The sequence below is a fragment of the Phocoena sinus genome, chromosome 3 (genome assembly GCF_008692025.1).
Source record: "Phocoena sinus isolate mPhoSin1 chromosome 3, mPhoSin1.pri, whole genome shotgun sequence".
Classification (NCBI taxonomy): Eukaryota; Metazoa; Chordata; class Mammalia; order Artiodactyla; family Phocoenidae; genus Phocoena; species Phocoena sinus.
The window spans coordinates 14,136,217-14,161,808 of record NC_045765.1 but is presented as its reverse complement, the minus strand read 5'-3'; the positions used below and the strand labels follow the sequence as shown (position 1 = coordinate 14,161,808).

General features: G+C 45.6%; 1 protein-coding gene across 7 annotated transcripts in view; it reads left to right on the top strand.

Moving 5' to 3' along the window:
- The window catches only part of MGAT1 (alpha-1,3-mannosyl-glycoprotein 2-beta-N-acetylglucosaminyltransferase), a 76,177-nt gene that overhangs the window by 46,730 nt on the left and 3,855 nt on the right, over window positions 1-25,592 (top strand). Inside the window, exons 2-3 of one of the 7 annotated variants that reach the window (XM_032628091.1) lie at window positions 10,800-10,842; window positions 12,517-12,948. The gene's annotated coding sequence lies outside the window, so the exon portion shown is untranslated. Of the gene's footprint in view, window positions 1-10,799; window positions 10,843-11,123; window positions 11,242-11,529; window positions 11,585-11,697; window positions 11,924-12,516; window positions 12,949-17,555; window positions 17,737-17,934; window positions 18,373-25,592 lie in introns of those variants that run through there. The other 6 variants (XM_032628090.1, XM_032628089.1, XM_032628088.1 and 3 more) reach the window with 6 other exon arrangements.

The following is a 25,592-nucleotide window of genomic DNA, read 5'->3' as shown; positions in this document are numbered from 1 at the left end:
GTAACGTATTGTTTAGCTTCCATGTGTTTGTGTTTTTTACGGTTTTTTCCCTATAATTAATTTCTAATCTCATAGTGTTGTGGTCAGAAAAGACACTGGATAGGATTTCAAATTTCTTAAATTTACTGAGGCTTGATTTGTGACCCAAGATGTGATCTATCCTGGAGAATGTTCTGTGCACACTTCAGAAGAAAGTGTAATCTACTGTTTTTGGATGGAATGTCCTATAAATATCAATTAAATCTATCTGGTCTATTGTGTGATTTAAAGCTTGTGTTTCCTTATATATTTTCATTTTGGACGATCTGTGCATTGGTGTAAGTGAGGTGTTAAAGCCCCCCAGTTATTGTGTTACTGTTGATTCCCTCTTTTAGAGCTGTTAGCAGTTGCCTTATGTATTGAGGTGCTTCTATGTTGGGTGCATATATAACTGTTATATCTTCTTCTTGGATTGATCCCTTGATCATTATGTAATGTCCTTCCTGTAACATTCTTTATTTTAAAGTCTATTTTATCTGATATGAGTATTGCTACTCCAACTTTCTTTTGATTTCCATGTGCATGGAATATCTATTTCCATCCCCTCAGTTTCAGTTTGTATGTGTCCTTAGGTCTGAAGTGGGTCTCTTGTAGAGAGCATATATATAGGTCTTGTTTTTGTATCCATTAAGCAAGCCTGTGTCTTTTGGTTGGGGCTTTTAATCCATTCACGTTTAAGGTAATTATCGATATGTATGTTCCTATTACCACTTTCTTAATTGTTTTGGGTTTGTTTTTGTAGGTCCTTTTCTTCCCGTTTTTCCCACTTAGAGAAGTTCCTTTAGCATTTGTTGTAGAGCTGGTTTGTTGTAGAGCTGGTGCTGAATTCTCTTAGCTTTTGCTTGTCTGTAAAGCTTTTAATTTCTCCATCGAATCTGAATGAGATCGTTGCCGGGTAGAATAATCTTGGTTGTAGGTTCTTCCCTTTCATCACTTTATGTATATCATGCCACTCCCTTCTGACTTGTAGAGTTTCTGCTGAGAAATCAGCTGTTAACCTTATGGGAGTTCCCTTTTATGTTATTTTTCGTTTTTCCCTTGCTACTTTCAATAATTTTTCTTTGTCTTTAATTTTTGCCAATTTGATTACTATGTGTCTCAGCGTGTTTCTCCTTGGGTTTATCCTGTATGGGACTCGCTGCGCTTCCTGGACTTGGGTTGCTATTTCCTTTCCCATGTTAGAGAAGTTTTCAACTATAATCTCTTCAAACATTTTCTTGGGTCCTTCCTCTCTCTCTTCTCCTTCTGGGACCCCTATAATGCGAATGTTGTTGCATTTAATGTTGTCCCAGAGGTCTCTTAGGCTGTCTTCATTTCTTTTCATTCTGTTTTCTTTATTCTGTTCCCCAGCAGTGAATTCCATCATTATATCTTCCAGGTCACTTAACCGTTCTTCTGCGTCAGTTATTCTGCTATTGATTCCTTCTACTGTATTTTTCATTTCAGTTATTGTATTGTTCATCTCTGTTTGTTCTTTAATTCTTCTAGATCTTTGTTAAACATTTCTTGCATCTTCTCCATCTTTGCCTCCAATCTTTTTCCGAGGTCGTGGATCATCTTCACTATCATTATTCTAAATTCTTTTTCTGGAAGGTTGACTATCTCCACTTCATTTAATTGTTTTTCTGGGGTTTTATCTTGTTCCTTCATCTGGTACATAGCCCTCTGCCTTTTCATCTGGTCTATCTTTCTGTGAATGTGGTTTTTGTTCCACAGGCTGCAGGACTGTAGTTCTTCTTGCTTCTCATGACTCAGAATTTTGATGGCCCTCTCTTGCCTGTTTTAGCATGTAGATATCTATATTTCTCATCCTATTAATTACTTAGACCTCCTTCATTGACTTCCATCCCCAACTTAAATATTTCTCTTTCATTCTGTCTCCCATCTCAGCCTCTTTGTTTTGTTAGGTCCAGTTATGTTATTGTCCCTCACATGCTTTTACTTGCTCTTTTCTGCTGTTTTTTCTTAAATACTAAAAAGGCCTAATATCAGAGATGGTACTTTCAAAGACTAATGTATGTGTTTCTCTTTTTATGATTAATAAAGACTATTACTGACAATTATTTAAAATGTTTCTAACAATTAAAAATAGTTGTTCTGGTTTAAAACCCATTTCAAAAAAGATAAAGGAATTATGAACAGGTTATAATTTTGGTTTGGGGGTAATAGTTGTAATTGTTTTTTCCCCAAAGTACTTTTCAACTGCTCCTGCACAAGGAAATGCTTTAAAGGATTTGATGCGGGTATGTGAAACCTGGTCTCTGCAATCAGGACAAGCATCCAAGCTCCTGGCACCAGGCTCAGCTTAGATGATAAGGATTAGAAATATTCCTATTTGAGCTTGGTTCTACTTGAAGTAAGGGAGGATTTATGACACCTAAACCAGGGGTTCCTCTCTCCTGGTTCCCTTCAAGACCTTGCTGGTGAGCCACCTACCCTCAGGAAGTATTCCTAATTTAAGCTTATATCCCTCTAAACACTTCTTTATTCTTTACACCAGCACTTCTGCATGTCTTCAGTGTTCTACTTGTAAGCTTCTTTGTTCTTTCTTGAGAACCAGTCTCCTCTCTCCCTGTGAACTGATACATCCTGAAGGCAAAAGACACTTTTATTTCAGAGTGTTCTCACTTGACTGCCCCTTCTCCCTCTCCACCCCTCTCCCCACCACTCCCCACCAGTGGAGGCCCGTATAGGAAAACCTCAGCTTCCTGGCATCAATATCTGAGGTTTCAAATATTCACTAGGTAATTGGACAACCCCTGCTGATGGAACTGGTCTAAGGGAATACTGACCTGAGAAAAATGCTTCTGGTTTAAATGCAAATTCAGATTTAAAACCAACCAACCCACCAACCCACCAACCCAGTGACAATTAGAACTTATAATATTGTTAAAGAAAGGTGTTTAAGAGCAGACTGGCTTTCTCTATGACATGATAACACTTTGAGAGCCCTGAAAAAGGGAGAGGCCAGGTGAGAAACGGAAGCAGCTTCCTAAGGGAGGGGATGCTGAGGGCTTTCTCTGTTCTCAGATGGAGAGGGCATTGAGGGGTTCTCCCCTGAAAGCGCAAAGCTACTAGCACCCTGGCACTTTCTGATTGCTATCTGGAAACTTCTAAACACAATAAATATTTACATAGCTCTTTTCAGTTTTAAAAGGGTTCTCACAGTCTTGGTTTCATTTGATCCTCATGAATGCCTTGCCAGGAATGAAGGATAGATTTTACAACCTGAGCCTTGGGAAAGGAAATCGAATCTCCTGAGTCCACTGAAATCAGAGGAGCCAGAATCTGAGCTGGCAGGTAAATGTTTATTGAATTGAACAAATTCAGAAATATATGAGTCTGATAAGGTAAACAGGGTCTCTTCCTTTCAGAAGCTCATAATCTAGTTGGGGAGGAATGCCCCAAATTAACATAATTAAAATAATACTAGGATTAAAAAAGACCAGACACAAGATAGTAAGTTCATCCTTCATTGTGAAATGAAGCAAGAAAGTGCTATGATTTTATGTACTTAAATAGCTTTCATCCCATGATTGAACTGAAATTCCCAAGTGTCCTCCATCCACCACCCCACCTTCATCCTAAGTCTCTGCTTAATATTCTGAGTTTCACTCAGATTCCTTACAGCATCTACACAGTCTTCAGCTTTACACCTTAGCTCTGGAGACGTCTGGGCTTGTCACATCCTCTTCAGTTCCATATTTGCAGTGCAACTCCGGGCCCCCACACCCAATTATTAATTTATTTATTTACTTTTAGCCACAGGGAACATAAAAAAGGGAGTGGGGGTTATCTGCCTTCAGTGTTCCAGAAAGTCCACCCTCACCTCCTGGAAGTGCTGAAGGGAGCAGATTTTAGAAAATGGCATAATGACTAAGAAATCACACATGAAGAGAGACCTATAGGCAGAGGGCATTTCAGGAAGGAAAACCAACCAGGCCAAGGACAGAGTGAGTGAGAAGACAAGGGGAAAGTCAGAACATGCCTATAGTCAGGACTGTCTCCACCTGACACAGAAGAAACATGGTGTGATGATTATGTGCATACTAAGAGTGGGGATAACAGATCATTTAAAATTGGGATTTCCCCACATCTAGGAGGGCACTGGCCCATATCCACTGCTTTCCAGAAAACACAAATTCCTCCCAAATACCTCTTTCTTCATCTGGGGATTCTGTAGGCTTCTATGTGGAGGCTGTGGTCCAGTCTCTTTATTCATCCTTATATCACACTGGGAAAAACAGATACTACACAGTGGAAACAAGTTAAATATCCATCAACCAATGAATGAATAAACCACATACATACAGTGGAATGTTATTCGGCTACAAAAAGGAACGAAGTGCTAATACATACTATATAACATGGATGAACCTTAAAAACTATGCTAAGTGAAAGAAGCCAGACACATAATGTCTGATGCCATTCATATGAAATGTCCAGAACAGGCCAACTGGTAGAGACGTAAAGTAGATCAATGGTTGCCAGGGGTGAGGGAGGCAGAAATGGGGAGTGACTGCTAATGGACATGGGGTTTCTTTCAAAGGTGATGAAAGTGTTCTGGATTAGTGGTGATGGTTGTATAACTCTGCCAGTATACCAAAAACCACTAAACCATACACTTCGGAAAGATGCAAAAAAAAAAAAAAAAAAAAAAACCAGGTGTACAATGTTAGAGTTTTAGTTATCAGGTTAATACAATTGACTATTAACTAAATTGTATTAACTTGATATTTGCCTGGGAACATTAGAAACATCAAAAATAGAATAAGCATAACTAAAAAACTATTCACAAAACATGAAAAATGGCAAAGAAACAAAGACATAAAAATGAGGGAGGTGGAAGATAGTCAAATGAGTCCCAACATATACAAAATGGGTATTCCTAAGATGAGAACAGAACAAATGAAACAGAAAGAAACAGTAAAGAAGTACTAGCCTGAAACTTTTCTGAATTAATCGTAAGAAGAGTAACCGACATTTACTGAGCACTTACTATATAGGTTGGGCATAGTTTGAAGAACTTGACATGCACGATCTCATTGAATGCTCACGATAATTGAATAACGTTAGGTAGTGTTATCATCCCCACTGTATTCATGAGAAAACTAAGGCACAGAGAGGGTTAGTAACTTGCTAAAGGAAATCCTGCAGTAAGTGGCATAACTGAAATAAAATAAAACTCGTACCTGCAGATTTAAAGGGTGTAATGTGTCCAGGAAAAACTGGTATAACTAAGTTACTCTGGTTATGTGTACCGCACTTCATGGATAATGGAAAACCTACATGGGCAACAGACTGAAAAATCTTTCTCCCAAAGGGAAACATCAAGTGGCTTCAGATTGCTCCTTAGCATCAACTCATGTCAGAAGGTCAGAAGGTTGAGCAGGGCCAACAAATCTTGAGCAAGTGTCCTCCAAGACTTTTGTCCTTTAAGTAGAAAATCTGAAACTATCGCCATTCATGTTTGAGCTTTGCTACCTGAGAGAAACTTACTCTGAATTCAGCAAATCTCAGGAAGGAGCTGGCTGGCCAGGCTTGAGTCCTGTGTGACCGAATTCCTATGGTCACAGTATGAGCTGTACCGACTGGCCCAAGGTTGGGAAGAGACAGAGAGAAGCGCAGAGTCATGAAATAATTGGGAGATGAACCTTGAAGGGTGTGCTGATTGATTGGATGTGGGAACTTTGTGGAGGACTTGGATTTCTGGCACAAGCATTTGGCTGCATGATGGAGCTACTCACTGAGAAGGGGAATGCTGGGAGAGGAGCTGGGAGGAATACTGTGAGCTCAGTTTTGGACACTTGAATTAGAGCTACCTGTGAGGGGACCAAGTTGAGATGTCAAGCACACAGCTGGATATGTGGTCCTGGAGGACGGAGGAGAAGGGACCTGGGGGGCTTATTTGGGTGTCTCTGACACAGAGTTGATAACGGAAGCCACGTGACTCCTGTGGGATTGTAAGCAGTTTTTGGCAGGGAAGAGCTCTTTGCAGGAAACAGCTCTCTGCGGGAGGCCCCTTTTGTCTTGACACTAACGTTAAACCTGGCATCCCCATGCTCTACTCATCTCTGGCCCTAGCACACCTTTCAAATCTTTTGATCACATAATACCTTGCCTAACATGTGGGTTCTTTCTGTAGATCAAAGAAGTAGAAGTGAAGAATAAGTAACCGATGACCAGATCTCTTCCCTAGCTTCCCCTTCAGTAACCTCGTGAACAAACTGTGTGAACAAGACAGCACCTAAAGAAAAATCACAGGAAGTCGACAAACATGCACACAGTGGGGAATCGCCGATTCTGACCCCCTGTTTCAGTGGTTAACTGAGATTACTTCCTTTTTTCCCTTTAAAAACTTTCATGGCTGAGCAGAATCTTCAGAGATGGCTTTGGGGGGAAACTGAGTCCACCATGTCCCCAGATTGCCGGCACTCGGATTAAAAGTAACTTTCCTTTCTACCAACATTTTTCTCTCTTGAGTACTGATTTTTGAGCGGTGAGCAGCCAGACCTGAGTTTGGTAACAGGATCATCTAAAGAGAAAGTGTTGGGTAGAGAATAAGAGGGAGGAGGAGGAAGCTAGTCAGGAAGGCTGAGAAGGAGTGGTCAGAGAGGGAGGAGGGCACCCAGGAGACTGTGGTGGCATGGGAGTCAAGGGGGAAGAGTGTTGGAAGGAGAGGTGCCCAGTCAGAGGTGCACAGATGAGTGGGTCAGAAGTTGCTAAGAGGTACAATAAGATAAAAGGAGAAAATGAATATGGCTGTTTCCTTATGGGTCAGAATTCTAAAACACATTCCAGGATAAAAGAACATGTGAAAAATAGCAAATATACAAACTGACTTTTGTATCTATCTGACTTTGGACTAAAATCAGTACAAGGAACACTTGAAAAGGTAAGGAGGAGCCCATTAAATTATAAAAGAGTATCTAGCTTCTAAAATGAATCCAAAATAATTATCATCTGAAAAATATATGTTGGAAAAAATATATTTGTGAAAATATCCAAGAAAACATTGCAAAACAAGATAATAGGGAAGACTTAAATGGTGCTGGCAGGGTGTGAAGAAAAGGACCCTCCTGCTCGCTGGAATCAAAGCAGTGACACCTTTCTGTAGGTCTCACATGCGTCAAAAGTCTTCAACAGTGACTACACCTTTTGACAACAGTTTCAGGATTTTATCCTGAGGAAATAATTAGGGATATGCTCAGACATTTAGCTACAAGTAATTTCGCAAAAGTAAAAAGTTGGAAACCAAATGTACAAAAACAGGGACAATAATTATGGTACATTTGTATAATGGGAGATCACACAGTCATTAAAAATGCCATAGATGTATATTTTCTGACATGGAAATATGTTTACAATGTATAAAGCAATTATAATAGGATCTCAAATATGCATATATATGAAAAGAACAAACTGATTATTTCTGGCTGCTGGCTTTACATATGGTTACTTTAAAATTTTGCTATTTGTGAGTTACTATTTTTCTGTAATGAATATATACTTCTTTTACAATAATTTTTAAAAGTCTGGTAATTTTGTAAAGGTGAAGGGAGAAAAGAGTTCACTAGAATTAGACTATAACTGATCATTAATAAATAAGCAAATCATAAAGTGCTAACATTTATCCTGAGTTAACCACATTCAGTTTTTCTGCTATCAGAGGCAATGAGGCCTAAAAATAGAAACTGTCTTGTGTTATACAAAATAAAGTTACAGTTCAGTCATACTTGTCTTTGAACTGTGACATCTGTATCTGTTACATATATATGTGGGTATGGAGAAAATATTTGGAAAGATATCCACTAAATTTAAAAGTAGTTCCCTTCGGCAGGAAGGGATTAGTGGAGGTGGGACGATAGTAACTTTTTCTTTACACAACTCTGTTGTTTGCTTTATTATAACAAGCATGCAAAAAGTCTAAGTACGTTTTAAAAAGTGGTTGTAATTTTGAAAGTATTTAGAAACATGATACTATCTTATGATGATAAAATATCATAATGCAAAATATGCATACTATGCTTATCACTATGTTCAGGTATCTGCAGGATAAGAAAACTCCACCATGAAAACAGTTGTTCAAGTTCATTCCTTCATTCATTCCACAAATGTTTGTTGAGCACCTACTAAGGGCCAGGCACATGGCCCTGTTCCAGGGATACAGCAAGGAATCAAACAGCCAAATATGCCTCCCCTCATGGAACTGACATTCTAGCAGGGAGAGACAGACAGGACACAGTAAGCATAATAAATATGTTGGGAGCTGGTAAGTGAGTGCTACTGAAAAAATTGAGCAGAGTAAAGGGAAACTGCCAGTGCTGTGGCTGAGGGGCAGGGTTTAAATAGGTTGGCCAGGGAAGGCCTCACTGAGAAAGGTGACATTTGAGAAAATATTTGAAAGAGTAATGAAAGTATCTGGAAGAAGAGCTTTATACGCAGAGAGAACAGCTAGTGCAAAGGCCCTGAGGTGGGTTCAAGGAATAGCAATGAGGGTAGTGTGGCTGAGACAGAGTAAGCAAAGGGAGAGCAAGTTAGGGGTAAGCAGGCCAGTTGGTGTTGGGCTCTGTAGGCTGCTGTAAGGACTTTGGCTTTTTATTCCAAGTGAACGGGGGACCCACTGTGGGGTTTTAAGCAGAGAAATGCCAGGATCCCTCTAGCTGCTGTGTGAAGACTAGGCTACTGGAGGAGGGGAGTAAGGACAGAGGGACCTTGTTGTCCAGGTGCGTGGTGAAGGGGGCCGTGAGAATGCTGAGGTGTTGAATCCTAGACAGAGCTTGAAGATAGAGCCAACAGGGTTTCCTGACAGACTGGATAGAGGAGGTAAGAGAGGAAGATGAGGATGGCTCTTGGCATTCTGACCTGAGAAAATGAAGTGGAGTTAACATTAATTCAGATGAGAAAGACAGCTTTTTGAGAAAAGATCAGGAACTTATTTGTGGACCTGTATTGTTTGAGTGTAGCAGCAATATAAATTTTGTTTTAAGAATGTTTCTAATACTATGACATCTTTCCAAATAAAAAAAAACCATTTCACGACTCCTGACCTAGCAACTATTACATTTCCAGTATTGAAAATATGCAAGTTGGTCACTGCTAGTAATCTGGAGAAATCACATGGATAGAAGATATTCCAGAAGACTGGAACCTAGGTTCCAGTTTTCAAAAAGGGGGGAAAGACAGATGCTGTAAATCCGTCCATAGTCCTGGCAAGGTTCTAGAACATGTCATTAAATGGATGAACTCTTAAAATTAGTAGTAGCTCCTCTTGGATTCAGCCTTAAGAGCAAGTCAGATCAACGTATGTACTAGAAAAACCCAGTCTTTTATCCTATGTGTCTTCTTTACTACTCATACAGAGCACTTAACTTCTGACACCAAATGTGTGGAGGTTTTCGCCCACCAAGCAGTTCTCTGTGACACCGGCTGCTTGTCCTACAATTTAACTCAATTCTGACACAATCTGGAATAACATCAGATCCCACAGGTTAGGGGCTCAGTACCACCAAACTGACTCTGCTTCAGATACCAATTGCAAGTCACAACTTTTGTTCTACCTGGAGGTTCCCGTGACCTCCTACCCCTTGGATTCGATTATTTGCTAGAGCAGCTCACAGAACTCAGGGAAACACTTATGTGTATTAGTTTATTAAAGGATACAGATGAATGCCAGATGAGATACAGCGGTCAAGGCCTGGGAGGGTCCCGAGCACAGGAGCGTCTGTCCTTCTGGAGTTGGGGGTGTGGCAGCCTCCCAGTCTCTGGATGTGTTCACCGACCTAGAAGCTCTCTGAACCCCATACTATTGGGATTTTAATGGATGCTTCATCACCTAAGCCTAATCTATCATTAGCTCCGTTTTCAACCCTTCTCTCATCTCAAGAAAATGGCGGGGCTGGGGGAGTGCCTGGGGAGGGGGTGCTTAAAAATTCCAACCTTCTAATCACAGCTTGGTCTTTCCAATGATCAGCCCCCATCCAGAAGCTATCCAGGAGCCCACCCAAAGTTGCCTCATTAGAAAAAATGACACTCCTATCACCCAGGAAATGCCAAGGGTTTCAGTGGCCCTGTGTCAGGAACTAGGGTCAAAAATCAAATATTGGAACAAAAGATCCTCCTAGTGCTCTTATCACTTACGAAAATTCCAAGGATTTTAGGAGCTCGGTATCAGAAACTAGACAAAGACCAAATACATATATTTCTTCTCATAAATCACAGTATCAAAGAAGATATGCCAGAAGACTGGAGCCTAAGTTCCAGTTTTCAATAAGAGGAGGAAAAAACAAAGGCTGCGAATCCGTCCACAGTCCTGGCAAAATTCTAGAACACGTCATTAAATGGATGACATATGAACAAAAATTAGTAGTAGCTTCTCTTGGATTCAGTTTGAAGTCAAAAGCAAGTCAGACCAATACATTTAGAAAAAAGCAACCAGGGAAATTTTGGAACTTGGAAGTCCAATGTTTGAAGGTGTAGAAAGGTTTAAGAGGAGAATGGTCACAGGTGGCACACGACAGTGGCAACATAGGTTAGTGTCACAGACTGCGAAGTTCGCGTCCAGCCTCTATCACTGTCTAGCCACGTAATCTCGGGCAGAGCTCTCTGCTGCTCAGGGAATGGTAACCGTGGTTCCGACCTGTGGGTACTAACAATTGAAAAGTGTTTCACACGAGGCGTGTACAACAGAGAGCTGTCGTGGGGGCGCGGGGGGGGGGCTTAATTTATGAGTAGTCTCACTCTTTTCTTTCTCTTTTCAGACCCAAGGAAGGTCCTGCCTCCGTGAGATGCAGCGAGAAAACAGTAAGCAATGAACAAAACAGCTTCCCTTCAGTACGGCTACAGAGCTCTCAGCACAGGGACGGGTGAACGCAAGCCTTGGTGCTTCCAGAATTGCTTCTCACCAGGACTCGCATCCAGAGAGGGGTGCCCTCTGGGCTTTCTCCAGAACTCTGAACACGCGGGCGGTTGCTAGGCGACCCTAAGACCTGAGTGGACTAGGTGAACCGGCGCCACGCCGGCTCCGCCCCCACTTCCGGGCTCCTCGCTCCGCCCCCTTCCCGCCCACTCCCTCCAGGCCAGGCAGTCCAAGCACCCGACCGAGGCATCGTGACGCATGCGCTCTTCTTCCCGTGCGGCTCGACTTGACGCGAGCTCCCGCTTTCCGCCACAAACTCTGTCCCGCCCTTTCTTGCACGGCCGGTACTGTCGTCCCCAGCTCCGTTCTCACTCACACCCTGTCCTGCCCACGCCTCGTCCCCAGTCCTGTTAATAGTGACTGCAGAGCAACCCCAAGTCCTGCTCCCTTGGTGGCGGGGGTGATGGGCTGCGGGGAGATAAGGCGGGTGACGGGAGGGTGGCAGTTGCCACGGACTCACTTCCGGAGGACGGACGGAAGTGGCTGCGGTAGATGGTGGGAGGGGGAAAGGAGTGCGAGGGGAGGGCCAGGCCGCCGGAGGTCGAGGGGGTGGGGCCTGGGCGGGCAACCGGGACCCGGCCTGGGCCCTGGAGTCCGAGCTGGGGCGGGCCGCGGCTCCCTGCTGAGGTTGGGGTGGGGTGGGGGAGGGCCCAGGTAACGACCCAGCGCAGATAGGGCGAGGGTCGTCTGGGCAGCGGAGGGGTAGGGGTCAGAACCTTTCCCCGTGAACACCGAACGCGGGGTTCTGAGAAGGGTGGGAGGAGCTAAATTCTTTCCTGAGTTGGGGGGCGTTCTTGTGGGCGCCACGCCCCTACAGGAAGGAAGGGGGAGAACGCGCGCGCGCGCGATTGTGTGTGTGTGTGTGTGTGTGTGTGTGTGTGTGTTTAGGAATACACTTAGAAGGGAGGGGGCGGCCAGGGTGGGCCACCGGATTGAAAAATTGGAACATCACTGGGGCTATTGCTGGTAGGACTCAGGCTTCTAACGTTTCAGGAGAGTGCTCTCGGGAGTTGGCCCCGGGAAGGAGTTTGACGGAGATTGGGAATTACATCCATGGCACAGTTTTGGAAGCAGAGGGGGAGGTGCGGGTGAAGGGAAGGGAGCAAAGAATGCTTGTAGAAGGTGCCAGCATCTAGGTGTGGAATGGATTTAGTTCAGACTGGGAGAGTTGGCCGATTAAAACACTGCACACCCTAAGAAGCTTGGGAGATGTAGGGCGATTAGTGTGTGGCACTCACAAGGCGAGAACAGGAGGAGAACGTTCTTTTCTGTATTTCTTAGAAGACAGTCTCCACACACTAGTGCTTTTGGTTACTTTTCCTATAGTGCGGTTAGGTGCTGTCTCTCCTGTATCTTGAGCCTTATATGTGTATGCATATTGATGAGATGACTGTTTTGGGGTGCAATATGTGAGTGAGGTAGGAACTTTGTATAACCTTGTGGAGTGTTTAAGGAAGGGTTTTTGATGATAGAGTCAAGGAGTCTAATTTAGGTAGGGAGTCTTAGAAATCCCTTTGGGTATATAATAGAGAGTGTCATGATGTTTAAATATTCTGCAGGTTAACACAGAAATCAGCCTCCTGGACCATGTCAGTTCTAAGGCCTGTTTCCTCTCATGAGCCTCAGCAGAAGACGGACTCGCCAGCCCTCACAGTGGATGACTTCCCCTCCCTGAACAAGAGATGGGATAGTACCAGGGATCTGCCTATCACCAGACTCTGGGCTTAATAAACCAGCTGAATGAAGGGATGTAATAGACCTCTGGGAGGGACACTGAAGCCTGCAGTGGGGGGGGAGGGGCCTGGACATACCCCTTCCCCCCCAGACTCCTCCCCCTCAGAGTCCACTCAGCCATGGACTTTGGACCTGGACAAGAGGAGAGAAGCTGCACTTTGTTTGGTGTATCTGATTTGGGATTCTCAGTTTGGAAATGGAGTGCTGGATGGGGGTTTGATGATCTCCAGGGGAGCAGCTGAGAGAAGAGAAGAAAGGTAAGGTTTCTGTCTCATTTCCCACTTGGTGTCTTTCTGCTCCTGTGCAGAAAATGTTGAGTGGGGTAAGTCTGGGGACACTGTCACTGAGGAGTTGCCGTGATGGGAACCCTTACCCTGAGGGGTACACAGGAAACTTCACCTCTCCTTCACTCTCTGGGTGCAGGCTTGTTCCCAGCTGCTCCTTACCCAGGTAGGAGTACCTTGTAAGGGGTTGTGAGCAATGGCAATTGTGAGGTTAGTGCAAGGAGAACATGAAAATTATTTTAGGCCTCTGAAGGGAGGTTGTGTTAGATTACTTGTGAGGGCTTTTTCAATGCGGAGATAGTAGCATTCCAAGCCAGTTTGGGCTAAGCACAACACTGGAATGGATTACCCAGGCTGAGGCAGGCTGCTGTGTTTTGGGCAGCTAACTGAATAGAACTGCCTTGGGGGGCAGGTAGCAGATGGTCTAGGTAACCTCCTAAGTTGCCTCTCCTCCTTCCCCTATAAGGGAGTGTAGGCCATGAAACCTCATGGTAAGAGCAGAGGAACAGAACACAGGTTTGGGAATCAGGATTTGTGTTCTAGCTCTGCCTTTCTTAGTGTACACCCCTAGGTATGTTGGTTAAGCTCTACCATGTTCTCTTCACTTGCAAAATGGGGATAACTAACTTTCCAAGTCCCTCACAGGTTGTTCACAAGGAACAAATGAAATGATAGATTTTGAGAAGTATCCAGGGCCATGTACATGTAAAACAGTAACATTGCCATTGCTTCATATGCTTGTATAGTTATATAGAGAAAAACTCTAAATTAGTTTTGTTCTTTTATTGAAATAGGCTTCTGGCAAAAGCCTTATTTGTCCTTAATTAAAAGCCTGCCCTGAATTTGTCTCATCCTGTTGCTGTTAAACAATACCTGGGGTCATGAAGTGGTGGCAGAGGTGCACGGGTTCAAGGAGAACTGAAATTGAGGGATTCTGCCAGATACCTTGTTGGCTCTCAGAGCTCTCCGGTCAGCTTGGCAAGTGTGCCTCTTTGGGGTAGCAGATTAAAGAGGGGTGGAGAAAACTGGAAGTCTCAAGGACCGAGTGTCTGTTTAGGAGATGGAACCCTGGGCCTGTCCTTCCTGTGCCATATCGTGGTCTTCTCTCCTGCTCTTTAAGATGCCAGTGTTTTTCAGACTGTCATTTTTTAGCCCTCTATAGGCTGTTCGTGGTTACCTTACTTTCTGCTCACTCCTCCTTTGAAAACTCCAGTTTACCTCTGCCAAGATGCCTGCTTTTCTCAGTGACAATAACAGTAGAAGGGAGAGGTGTTGGGAATTTTGATAGACAGTGGGGTCTGGTGGCCTGGGCAAGGGGTAGGAAGCTTGGCTTCTAGCATTTCTTTGCCTCTCACTAGCTGTGTAACACCTGGGCCTCACATACACTGGGTGCTGGCAACAATAACAGAGGTCATTTGCAAGCTGAAAATCACATATTTATGACTTAATTTCTTTTTTCCCTTCCTTCCTTGCCATAGGAGTCCCTGAGTCCCCCAGGGGCCTGAGGGCTGGGCAGGCAGACCTGGGTGGAGTTCCTGGCCCTAGATGTTTCTTCTCTAGTCTGATGCCTCAGGTAGCCCCTTTGAGGCCAGGCTTCTACTTTAGAAGGTCTGGATTTCAGGGTGGGCCTGTCACCTCCCCTAGCTTTGTCCAGCAAATTCCTGGTGCTAGTCTTTGCTTAGATACCGGGATCACAGCGATCCCTCAGGGATGTGCGGTCCCAGGCTGCCTCTGCAGCCCCCGTCGTGCCTGGGAGGACGGTGAGTGCTTCGAAGCCCTTGAAGTGCCACAGCGTCGTGCCGTATCTGTACAGTGCTTGCATTATGTGAAGTGTCCAGGCCGTTGTGTTGTGTAAGGTTTTCGTCACCACATTGTTGTGGGGAGAACAGAGCAGGGATTATTCTCCCAGTTTGATACTTGAGGGGAAGCTACAGAAGCCCTGATTAGGAAGGGCTTGCCCAAGTGTGGAGCGGCAGATTCTGTGATTGCCTGCCCAGTGCCGTGCTGCTCCTACAGCATCTGACCTGAGAAGGGCCATTCGGATTCTGCTGCAAACCTCCAGGGAGGGGAACTCAAGTGCCCTGTCAGACGGCCTCTCTGCTAAGATGTTTCTTCCCTGGAGTGAGCCAGAATTCCTCTCTCCTGTTGTTTCCACCAAAAGCAGTAGCCCTGCCCTCAGCCTGACCCTTCCACAAGACAGTCCTCTCAAGACAGTCACAGCCTTCTCACAGGGGTACCAGGATGTCAGGGCACAACACTCATTGGGTGTCCAGCTACTTATCCACAATGATAGACTGAAACCACATATTGTGTGTGTGTTGTAACTGAATTTATTTATACCCTTTTTTTTTTCCCAAAAGGAACTGTAGGTGGCTAACCAAAAGTTCCATTTCACAGACATTGCTCAGTGATTATTGTATTAATCTTTTTTCTTTTATCTTAATGAACTGAGTTTCTGGGTCTTTATGGGGAGTAGGGATATTGAGAGGAAGGGAGAGGGAAAAATAGATACATCATTGATTTAAAACTTTGCTTTTACCACCACTGATGGTTTCAGAGCATGAATTCTTAAGTTCAGAGCATGAATTCTTTCCAAATTATACAAAAATTCGGGTATCTTAGGCATTGTTTATGGGAGGGTAGTTTCCTGGAACAACTTTCACTTCCTTCTTATCTCTCCTCTCCTCTTTTGGAAGTGGTGGGGGTTGGCTGGGGCCAGATCTTCCTATTCCTTCCATCTTCACATAATCCATTCCCAGTTTCATCCCCAGAATTCAGGCACCTGGCTCCTTGTTTCTGCCCTCCTTCGCCTATAACCCTTCTGCATGAAACCTCCATCAGGAGCCCAGGACCTCTTTTCCCAGGTCAATTTGGCACTCATCACCCTGTTTCTTGCGTCTCAGACCAAATGTTTTCTCTTGCTTCCATCCAAGAATTCAGCTCATTCTGGTTCTCTAACCAGGCCCTTTGTTTTGGGACAGTCATGGAATTTCTACTCTTAGATCTTCCTGTGAGCCTTGGAATTTAAACAGAGGACTATAATGATGGGGCGAGAGTTTTGGTACACAGTTACCTGTCCTGTTCCCCATTGAACAGCCTTAGATGAAGAAGGATTATTGGTAGAGGTGGGAATCTGACATCTCATGGGCTGGTTGGTTTCTCCACCTTTCAGCATCCCACTCTGGCCTTTGTCCTGGGACAGTGATTTTAGCTCCTGATATCTTGGCCCTACAGTGTTTCCCAACTTTTTACATTTTAAGAAACTCTGGTTTTCCCTCTTGCCTTGACATGGAGTGTTAGTATGTAGGCCTTCCATGTCTCCTACCTGAGGAAAAGCTTAGAGAAGGGGCAGAGGTACAGAAGCATTGGCTGCTGGCTGGCACATGGGAGCTGGTTGGCTCCCATCTCCTGCCACAGTCCACACAATCAGCTAAACTGGAGACCTTGCACACACACACACACACACACACACACTCACACACACACACACACACACACACGAGTCCAGCCTCACTGAGGTGTCAGCTCTTCTTTCACTCTTCTCCTTCAGGGCTGGGCTCCAACTGCAGGATTTCCCTGCTGCCCCACTGTGTGCCTGTCGTGCTGGACACACAGCTATAACAAAGAGCACTTGCACTCAAGGCTGCGTGAGGAGAGGGAATGAGTGCCATCTTTGGAAGCAGGAATGCCTGGGGCTAAAACTTGGCCATGACCCTCATTAGGTCTTGTGACCTTCAGCAAGTTGGCACTTAGCTGGACTCTCAAACTCTTCATCTGTAGAATGGGATGACAATGTGTACTCTGCAGAGCTGCTAGGAGGGTTAAAGGAGAGGCTGGGGGTGGGGCAGGATGCAGGTCCGGCATGTGATGGCCTCTGTGCAATTTTGTTTTAGCTCCCCACCCCCACGCAGGGACCTTTAGGGCATGTCCTGCCTTTGTTTCTCTAAAACCCCACAGAATTCCTAGTTTCACCTAGAAACAAGTTAGTGAGTGAAGTCAGTGACCATATGCCACAAAGTTCTGGCCTGCTCTGTGCTCTGGAACACAGGGGAGGGAAGTGGATGGGGGCACGTGCTGGTGCCAGAGTGTGTCCTGATCACATGGTAGCGCTGGCCCTGGACTCAGTCCTCCTCAGGAAAGTCATCTGCATGAGTAGCCGGTAGTTCTCAGCTCCCCACCCTCACTTGTTAGGGTCAGATACGGACATCTAGGCTTTTCCAGGGTCCTCCCTCACCCCCTTTCACAGGGCTACCACAAAGCCTGATTGAGGCCTTTTCTCTTCAGGTCTGGTGGGTCTACCCTAGGGAAAGGTCTGTCTCTCTTTGCTCTTTTGCTCCAAACTAACAGCACTCATTACCCACCCCGAAAGGAAAAAACAAACAAAACAAAAAACAGGAAGAAGAAAAAGCCAGCTTGCTCTTTCTCGGTTTTGGCTGCAGGTGTTTCCTCCTTGGCTTCCTTTTTGGCATCCTGGTTCGTGTTCTTACTTCCCTGCACCCTCTAGCCTCTCAGATGCCCTGGACTCCTCCCTCCTGGAAGCCAGGGGTTGTGGGGAGGATCCTTGGCCTTGGGTTTGGTAAACGCACTACTGAGGCAGGCTGCTTGGCCTACCTCTGGCAGGGCTCTGCCCCTCAACCCCACGAGGCCCTGGGCTCTGGGGCTGGGGAGACGCGAGAAGTCTGACTGGAATGGGTTGAGTGTGGTTGGGTTGATGGGTATAGACCCGTGGAGTTGCGATTGAGAGCGGCAAAGGGCTCAAAGGTAACAGCTGTCTCCACAGCATCTCCAGAAGTTGGGGACCCCGGAAAACTTGGGGTGTCCAGACCGCGAGTCGTTCTGAGAGGTCGGGCGTTGGAGGCGAGCCGGGGAGAAGGGGTCGCGGGCCAGTAGGGGCAGCCGGCCCCGCCCCTCGGCCTGCCCCGCCCCGCCCTCCCCGGGGAAGGGCCACGTTGCCCGCCCGGCGGTCCGGCCCTCAAGCGCCGCAGGAAGAGCCTGCCTGGCGGAAGGTGCCGGCGGCCTCCGCGCTAGCGCCTGGAACGCGCCGGGGCACCGGGCTCGCTCCCCAAGCCCCGGGGCGGGCCAAGTTCAGGGCCGGGAAGTTGGGAGGACCTGGTGAGTGGGGGCCGGGGGACGCCAGCGTCCGTCAGTTCTGGGGCTTGTCCCCGGAACGGGACCGAGGTCTGACTGAAGGAGGCCCCGCAGGAGCAGAGAGGGCGCTCCGGAGCTGGAGTCCCGGCTTGGGAAGCTGTCCCTTTCCGAGCCCTCCGTGTCCTCCGACAGCCCCGGTGCCCGAGAGAGGGACTTGGCCCGGGCCGCCCCGGGTCCCGGCCACGGGCCCCTTTGGAGCCGGGAAGTGGAGCTCTGCGTTCCGCTTTCGGAATCCCGGGCCTCCAGCTGGTGAGAGAGGGCGGGCTCCGCGGGGAGGGGGCTGGTTGTGAAACTCAGCCTCTGGGCCGACGTGGGTGTGGGGCCTGGAGGAGCTGGGGTCGCTGGAGAGGGTTTGGGGAGCGGAATGCGAGGTGGCCTTTCCCCAGACCCCACCCGCGCGTCCATTCCAAAAGTTACTAGGGGTTCTTTCTCCTCTGCCGGGAGGTAGAATTGACTCGATGTGGAAATAAGTGAATTGTCAAGAAAACTTTCTCCTACTTGTTGGCTAATGTGTGTGTAGTAGGGAGCCCCTGAGACGTGCAGGGCCCCATCTTATAAACGCTGGAGCACAGGGGCTGTGGCCGGCTGGTCTGTGTCCCCACGGGACAGTGAACCCTGGAGTGAGGCTCCACCTTGGTTAACCTTTGACCCTGTGATGTGATTAATTAGTCCTCCCTTTAGGAACATCACTGGCTGAGATTGTCCAGCTTTATCTTATGTCGTTTATAATACTTTTCAGACCGTGTAGACTTTTCTTTTGGATGCTTACATCCCCCCTGCGTCTGCCTCGAACTGTGAATCACCCCTGCCTGACCCCATTACCCGAGACCGTTGAGGCCTCTCGGATCTCCCCTGTCCTTTTCTCAGATTAGAAGGCAACGTAGTATGTCTAACGTCAGTGGCATATGTGACAGGTTAAACTCATTTCCTGTTTGGGGCACTGGGGAAATTGTCACTGTCCTTTTCATCTTCAGAGCCCAGGGGCCTTGGAGATGATCCACATCAACCCTCTCCCTGTTCAAATGAGGGAACTAAGGCGCAAGTGACTTGCCCAAGGTTGCTTGGTTTCCCAGGGCTTCCTGCTTTTTGCTGCACTATCCTCCAAGTCCTTCAATTATTTCGTGTACCTTCTCCCACTCCCTTTCAGTTCTAACTTCCTTTTGAAATGATGGAGCCTGGTACAAGGTACAGGAATCTAGCAGAGGTCTAATGAACAAGGTGATTCAGTTCAGTCTCCGTTATCTGGGGCATGTTCTATGCTTTCTGGTTTTTTTCAGGCAGTGCTTTTTAACGTACTGAGCAACACAGAGACAGAGAGGAAGGTCTGTCAACATTCCTTCAACTTGCGTACTTTCTAAAAGCTAAATAAGACTTCTCCATTATCGCTTACAGTGAGAAGTTGACTATCTGGTGTTCTTTTGCTGTTTAAGAAACATTTTCTTGTCACAGAGAGAGAACTGGCTAGAGAATACCATAGGAATCAGAGTTTTAAATAGGGATCTCACAGCTCATAGGCAGTTTTTCAAAAGAAGAAACTGAGCTAGCTAAATGTCCATCAACAGAGGAATGGATAAAGAAGATGTGGCACATATATACAATGGAATGTTACACAGCCATAAAAAGGAACGAAATTGGGTCATTTGTAGAGACGTGGATGGACCTAGAGAGTGTCACACAGAGTGAAGTAAGTCAGAAAGAGAAAAGCAAATATTGTATATTAACGCATATATGTGGAATCTAGAAAAATGGTACAGATGACTTTATTTGCCAAGCAGAAATAGAGACACAGACATGGAAACCAAACATATGGACACCAAGGGGGAAAGGGCTGGGGTGGGAGGAATTGGGAGATTGGGATTGACACATATACATTATTGATACTATGTGTAAAATAGACAACTGATGGGAACATACCGTATAGCACAGGAAACTCTACCTAATGCGCTCTGGCGTTCTAAATGGGAGGGATATCCAAAAGGGACGGGCTATATGTATATGTATGGCTGATTCATTTTGCTGTGCAGTAGAAGCTAACACAACATTGTAAAGCAGCTATACTCCATAAAAAGTAAAAAAGAAAAAAGAGAAGAAGCTGAGACCCACGGGAGTTGGCGGAACCTGCCCAGAACCTCCTGGGTTTTCGTTGAGGGTCTTATTCACTAAAAAGGCTCACTCCTCATCTCCTACCACAGTGCAGATGTCTTTGTACTTGGTGGTGTGGACCAGCTATGTGACTTCCCTGAAGGAGTTGTGAAAACTCTGGCAAAAAAAAAAACTGTGAGTTTGTGCTTTGCAGGCAAATGTCATTAATAACAGAACATCAGGTACTCAGGTCAAGGTTAAGGACTGTTGTTCTATTTTAGAAGAGGAAGATGTAGCAAATTGTATTTTCCCAAAATGGCCACAACTTTAAATATCCCACTCTACATTGTTACAATAGGACATTGCCCTCCTCCCACCCGGTGGTGGGGAGTCTGTGTTCCTTTTCGCTTGAATGTAAGCAGCGACTTGTGATACCCCTGGCCTGTGAGTAAGTCGGAAGTGATCCAGGGCTTCCCTGGTGGCGTAGTGGTTGAGAGTCCGCCTGCCGATGAAGGGGACAAAGGTTCGTGCCCCAGTCCGGGAAGATCCCACATGCCGCGGAGCGGCTGGGCCCGTGAGCCATGGCCGCTGAGCCTGCGCGTCCGGAGCCTGTGCTCTGCAACGGGAGAGGCCACGACAGTGAGAGGCCCGCGTACCGCAAAAAAAAAAAAGAAGTGACCCAAGGTTTTGGATCACTGTGGTTTTGCTCCTGGCCTTTCGTGTACTTGCAGTCATATGTGGCTAGGGTCGGAATCATCTGGAAGGCTTCCTCCCATGTCTAGTGGCTGATGCTGACTGTTAGCCAGACCTTAGCTGCGGCTGTCAGCTGGAATACCTAGAGGTATCCTGTCCACATGGCCTGGGCTTCCTCTTACTTTGGTGGCTGGGTTCCAAGAGCAGGCATCTCGGGAGCACCAAGTGGAAACTGTATTGCCTTTCATGAACTAGTCTTGTAAGTCACATAATCATCACTTCCTCTGTAGTCACAGATCAAAGAGAGGGAACATAGACCCCATCTCCCCCAGCTCTAGAGGGAGGAGCGTCATTGTCACTTCGTAAGAAGAACATGTGGGATGGGATATTTGGTAGTCATCTTCGGAAAATGTAATCTTTCACTGTTAGGCTGCTAGTTTGGTCTTCTTTCTCCCCGATTTAGTGAATAATGCAAGCAGCCCTCCATCTAGCTACTTGAACTTCGTACATGTGCCAAGCACTGTCATAGGTATACAGATCATAGAGCCTTTTTTCTAAGGAGTAAGGTGAGAGCCAGGTAAGTACAGCCACAGGTTCTGTTACAGTGTGGAGAGGAAAGACAGGAGGTACGGAGAGAGTACGGTGGGAGTATAGCTGTGGGAAGCCTGGCTCTGCCTGGATGTTAAGGAACTGGGTTCTTAAGGATGTATAATGCTTGTAGGTGGGGCTTTGGATAATATTTCAGAATGCGGGACCAGCCAGAGGAGAGAAAGCAGGGTACAAAGGGTACTGTGGAGGCCAGAACACGGGGTTCATGGGGTTAGTGGTTGGAGGTGAGGTTGAAAAGGAATGTTTGAGCCAGTTTGTTGTGAAGGCCCTGTGTGTCATAATGATGCTTTTGAGTTCTAGTCTGTGGGCAGTGGCAGTATGGTTTTTAATGCAGGTTAGTGTTGGGACCAGTTGTGTACTTTAAGAAGGATGCTCTGTTACTGTTGGGAAGATTGCTTAGAGGGAAGCAAGGTGTGTGATAGGTGAACCAGCTGAGGAGCCACATCAAGAGTTCAGTATTTAATAACAAGGAAAGAGAGTTCAGCTTAAAGCGTTTGAGATCTTGAAATGGGGTGATGGCAGTGAATGGGTAACTTTCTCTTCCATTTTCATAATTCTGAAATTCTTGGGGCTGGATATGTTTCAGAATTTAGAGTTTTTTAGATTTAAAAAAGATGATCTGGTGCATTTATGGTGTAGTGAAGGTCTGGAGCAGCATACGATAATCCAGCATGTTTATTTTCTGTAGCAAAACATATGAATGGGATAAATAAAGACTGTAAGTTAGCCTCACATTAGATCAGATTTCTCCAAATGAGGTTAAGCCAAACAAGTGTGGAAAACTTCTGTTTTTCAGCACTTTTTGGACTTGGGAATTGCAATTAAGTGATTGTGGGTGTGTGGCATCCACATGGAAGCCACTTTTTCTGCTGCAGGCAAATCTGAATGTCGAGGATCCTAGCAGAGCAGCGTGGCAGCACTGGGGGAGTGGGTCCGCCTCCTCAGGTAGCTGGTAGTGGAGGGGATTGGACAGATGTTGAGTACAGCGTCGTGCTGGTGCTGTTGGTTGTGAAGCGGAGGTGGGCCTCACAGGGTCCGAAAGCATCAGGGAAGGTGTCCTGGCGAGGTGTGAGTCAGAACACGCTAGGTGAAGAGAGAGAAGAGCCGACCAGGCATACCGGCCCATGCACAGGCCCTGAGGCAGGCTCGAGTGTTTGGGTCCTGGAAGGAATCTAGTAGAGTGGGGTCAAGAGAGCCAGCGAGAGAGGGGACTGGCTAGCAATCACGTACTCCTTCGGCAAGATAAGCAAGTCCTGTTTGAGAATTTAGAGAAAAGGGTTGTGGGGTGGAGAACAAGGGCCTGAGGGCTAAGGTGGAGGCCTGGCTGGACTGGGGCAGCTGTTTCCTGTGGGCTGTCTAACATTTCTCGAGGTTTATAGACTTGCTAGGAATACAGTCTGCAGAGGGGCTGAGAAGATTGCTTTGATCTGCCTGGCCTAGAAGGTGTTGGGAGGTCTTCCAGGCCTCAGGGTAGTGGGTGTGGGCCACCTAATTCTAATGTCTGGAGCAGGGTGCAGGGTAGAGAGGATGTGGTCCCGTGGGGTTTTGCTACCACTCTGAGAGCCTGCTGGTTTGAGGTGGCTCATTGATAAGTCAGAGACAAGCCTGCTCCTCCGGCCCTGAAGCCAGCACTTCGGCTGATGGAGTCGGTTTCTCTTTTCTTTCCCCCATCTCTTTATCTAAAGACTATTCCTGCCCAGTCAGTTGGGAGGCAGGATGTTGGGGGTTAGGGACTCCAACATTGACCACACCCTGAGGGGGGAGTGAGGAAGAAACTGGAAATCTGTGTGTGTTTCTCTTCTAGGAAACCCTAATTGGTATATGAGCACTAATCAAATGGAAATTTAATGACACAGTAAAACTGAAATGGACTTGAGGTTTCTGAGAAGACTGCTGCGATGGAGTTGTGAGGGTGGATGGTTTCTAGGAGGAAGACAGGGGGTGGTAGTGCTTGCAGGGGCTGGAGGGGTCTCTGAGGAGGGAGGCAGAATCCATTCCCTTTAGAGACTCTTAAAGATCAGCCCTTTGATCCTTGGATACTGGATCTGCCTGCTTGAGAGTCCAGGAGCACAGAGATGAGATCTGGGACCCAAGGTTTTAGCTAGGGTTAGAGAACTGGTCTGTGAGGCAGAGGGGAACTGGCAGAGCCGTCAGCACAAGCGAGTGCAGACCTGAAGCTTTGGGATGTGAAGTGTTGAGACCAGAGGCAGGAACGCCAGGGAGAGAGTTGCATGGTCAGGAATGGCAGCTGTCCTGGAATGGGAGAGTATGGTAGATCCTTTCAGTAATGAGGTCTGGTAGAGTGAGGGAGTTGGCAGGACCATGCCTTTTTCTTGTTAGATGTGTGTCCCAGTCCCTTCCCAGAGCCTGGCAGAGAGCAGGTGTGTGATGCATGTCATGGCGTGATTGAGGAGTTCAGGAAAAATGGATTGTGTCCCGGTTCTTCTTACTGATGTGCCCAGCTGGGGCCATATTGGATGAATCTAGTCAGAGCTGTGGGCTATGTCCCTATATTTGATTTTAAGAAATTTTATTTGACAGTAACTTCAAACTATAAAAAAGTTGTGAGAATAAAAATGGTATAAGAATACTCATATTCCCATTACTCAGATCCATCTATTAACATTTTGCTCCATTTGCTCTTCATGTACATACATGATATATTTGTTCTGAACCATTTGAGAAGTTGCATCTACCATGGCCCCCTACCCCTAATTACTTCAGCGTGTATTACCTAAGAATTGGGATATTCTTTTATATAACCACATTACGGTTATCAGTCAGTCAACACTGATACTTCGATCTATGGTCTATATTCTGATTTTGTCATTTGACCCAATAATATCTTTTTTAAAAAGCTTTATTGAGGTATAAATGATATACAGTAAACTTTACATAGTTAAAATGTACATTTTCGTAAGTTTGTACATATGTATATACCCATGAAACTATGATCCCACAAAGTTTCCTAGAGTCCCTTTGTAATACCTCCCCTGATGTTCTCACTGCCCCCATCCCCAGGCAGCCACTGAGGTGCATGTACTCTTTCACATCTTGAATAATTATTTTGAGATTCGTCCATGTGTCGTGTGTTATCAGTAGTACGTTCCTTTTTAATTGCTGAATATTATTCCATTCCATGGGTAAACCACAATTTGTTTGTCCATATTCCCATGTTGATGGGCATTTGAGTTGTTTCCACTTTTTGGCAATTATGAATAAAGCTGCGGTAAACACTCCATGTAGGTTTTTGTATGGACATATGTTTTCATTTCTCTTGGGTCTGTATGTAGGAGTGGACTTGCTGGGTCATATGGTAACTCTCTGTTTAGCATTTTGACTAGTTGCCAAACTGCTATAAAAGGACGTTAGTTCCATATCTCACGCCATATACACAAATTAACTCAAAATAAACCGTAAACCTAAATGTACAACCTAAAACTATAAAACCTAAAAAAGAAAACATAGGGAAAAATCTTTGTGACTTTGGCAAAGATTTCTTAGATACAACGCCAAAAGCATGATTCATAAAAGAAAAAAACCCTGATAATTGGACATCATCAAAATCAAGAACTTCTGTTCTTCAGCTGACTCTGTTACGAGAATAGGACAAGTGTTTGAATTTTTGCCAGTCTGATGGGTGGAGAAATGTTATCTTAGTATAGTTTTAATTAGAATATTCCTTATGAGTGAAATTAAATACGTTTTCATATGTCTAAGGACCATTTTAATATTTTTGTGTGTGAGTTGCCCTAGTCATATAGACAAGAGTTTGAGCCTTTTTGCCCCTCAGTTTTTAAAAAGTCCTTTGTCTGTGAGGGTATTGGTTTATTATTTGTGATGTATGTTGCAGTATATCCTCTCCCAGTTTGTTATTTGTCTTTTGACTTGGCTTATGGTGTTTTTAGCCATGCAAAAAGTGTTTTATTTATTACTGCATCTGTATTTTAAGTCATACTTAGAAAGCCTTTCCCTATACTAAGGTTACAGAGGAATTGACATACATTTTCTTTTAGCACTTGTATGGTTTTATTTTTCTCCTTAGATGTCTAGTCCACTTGGAATTTATTTTTGTGTACAGATCT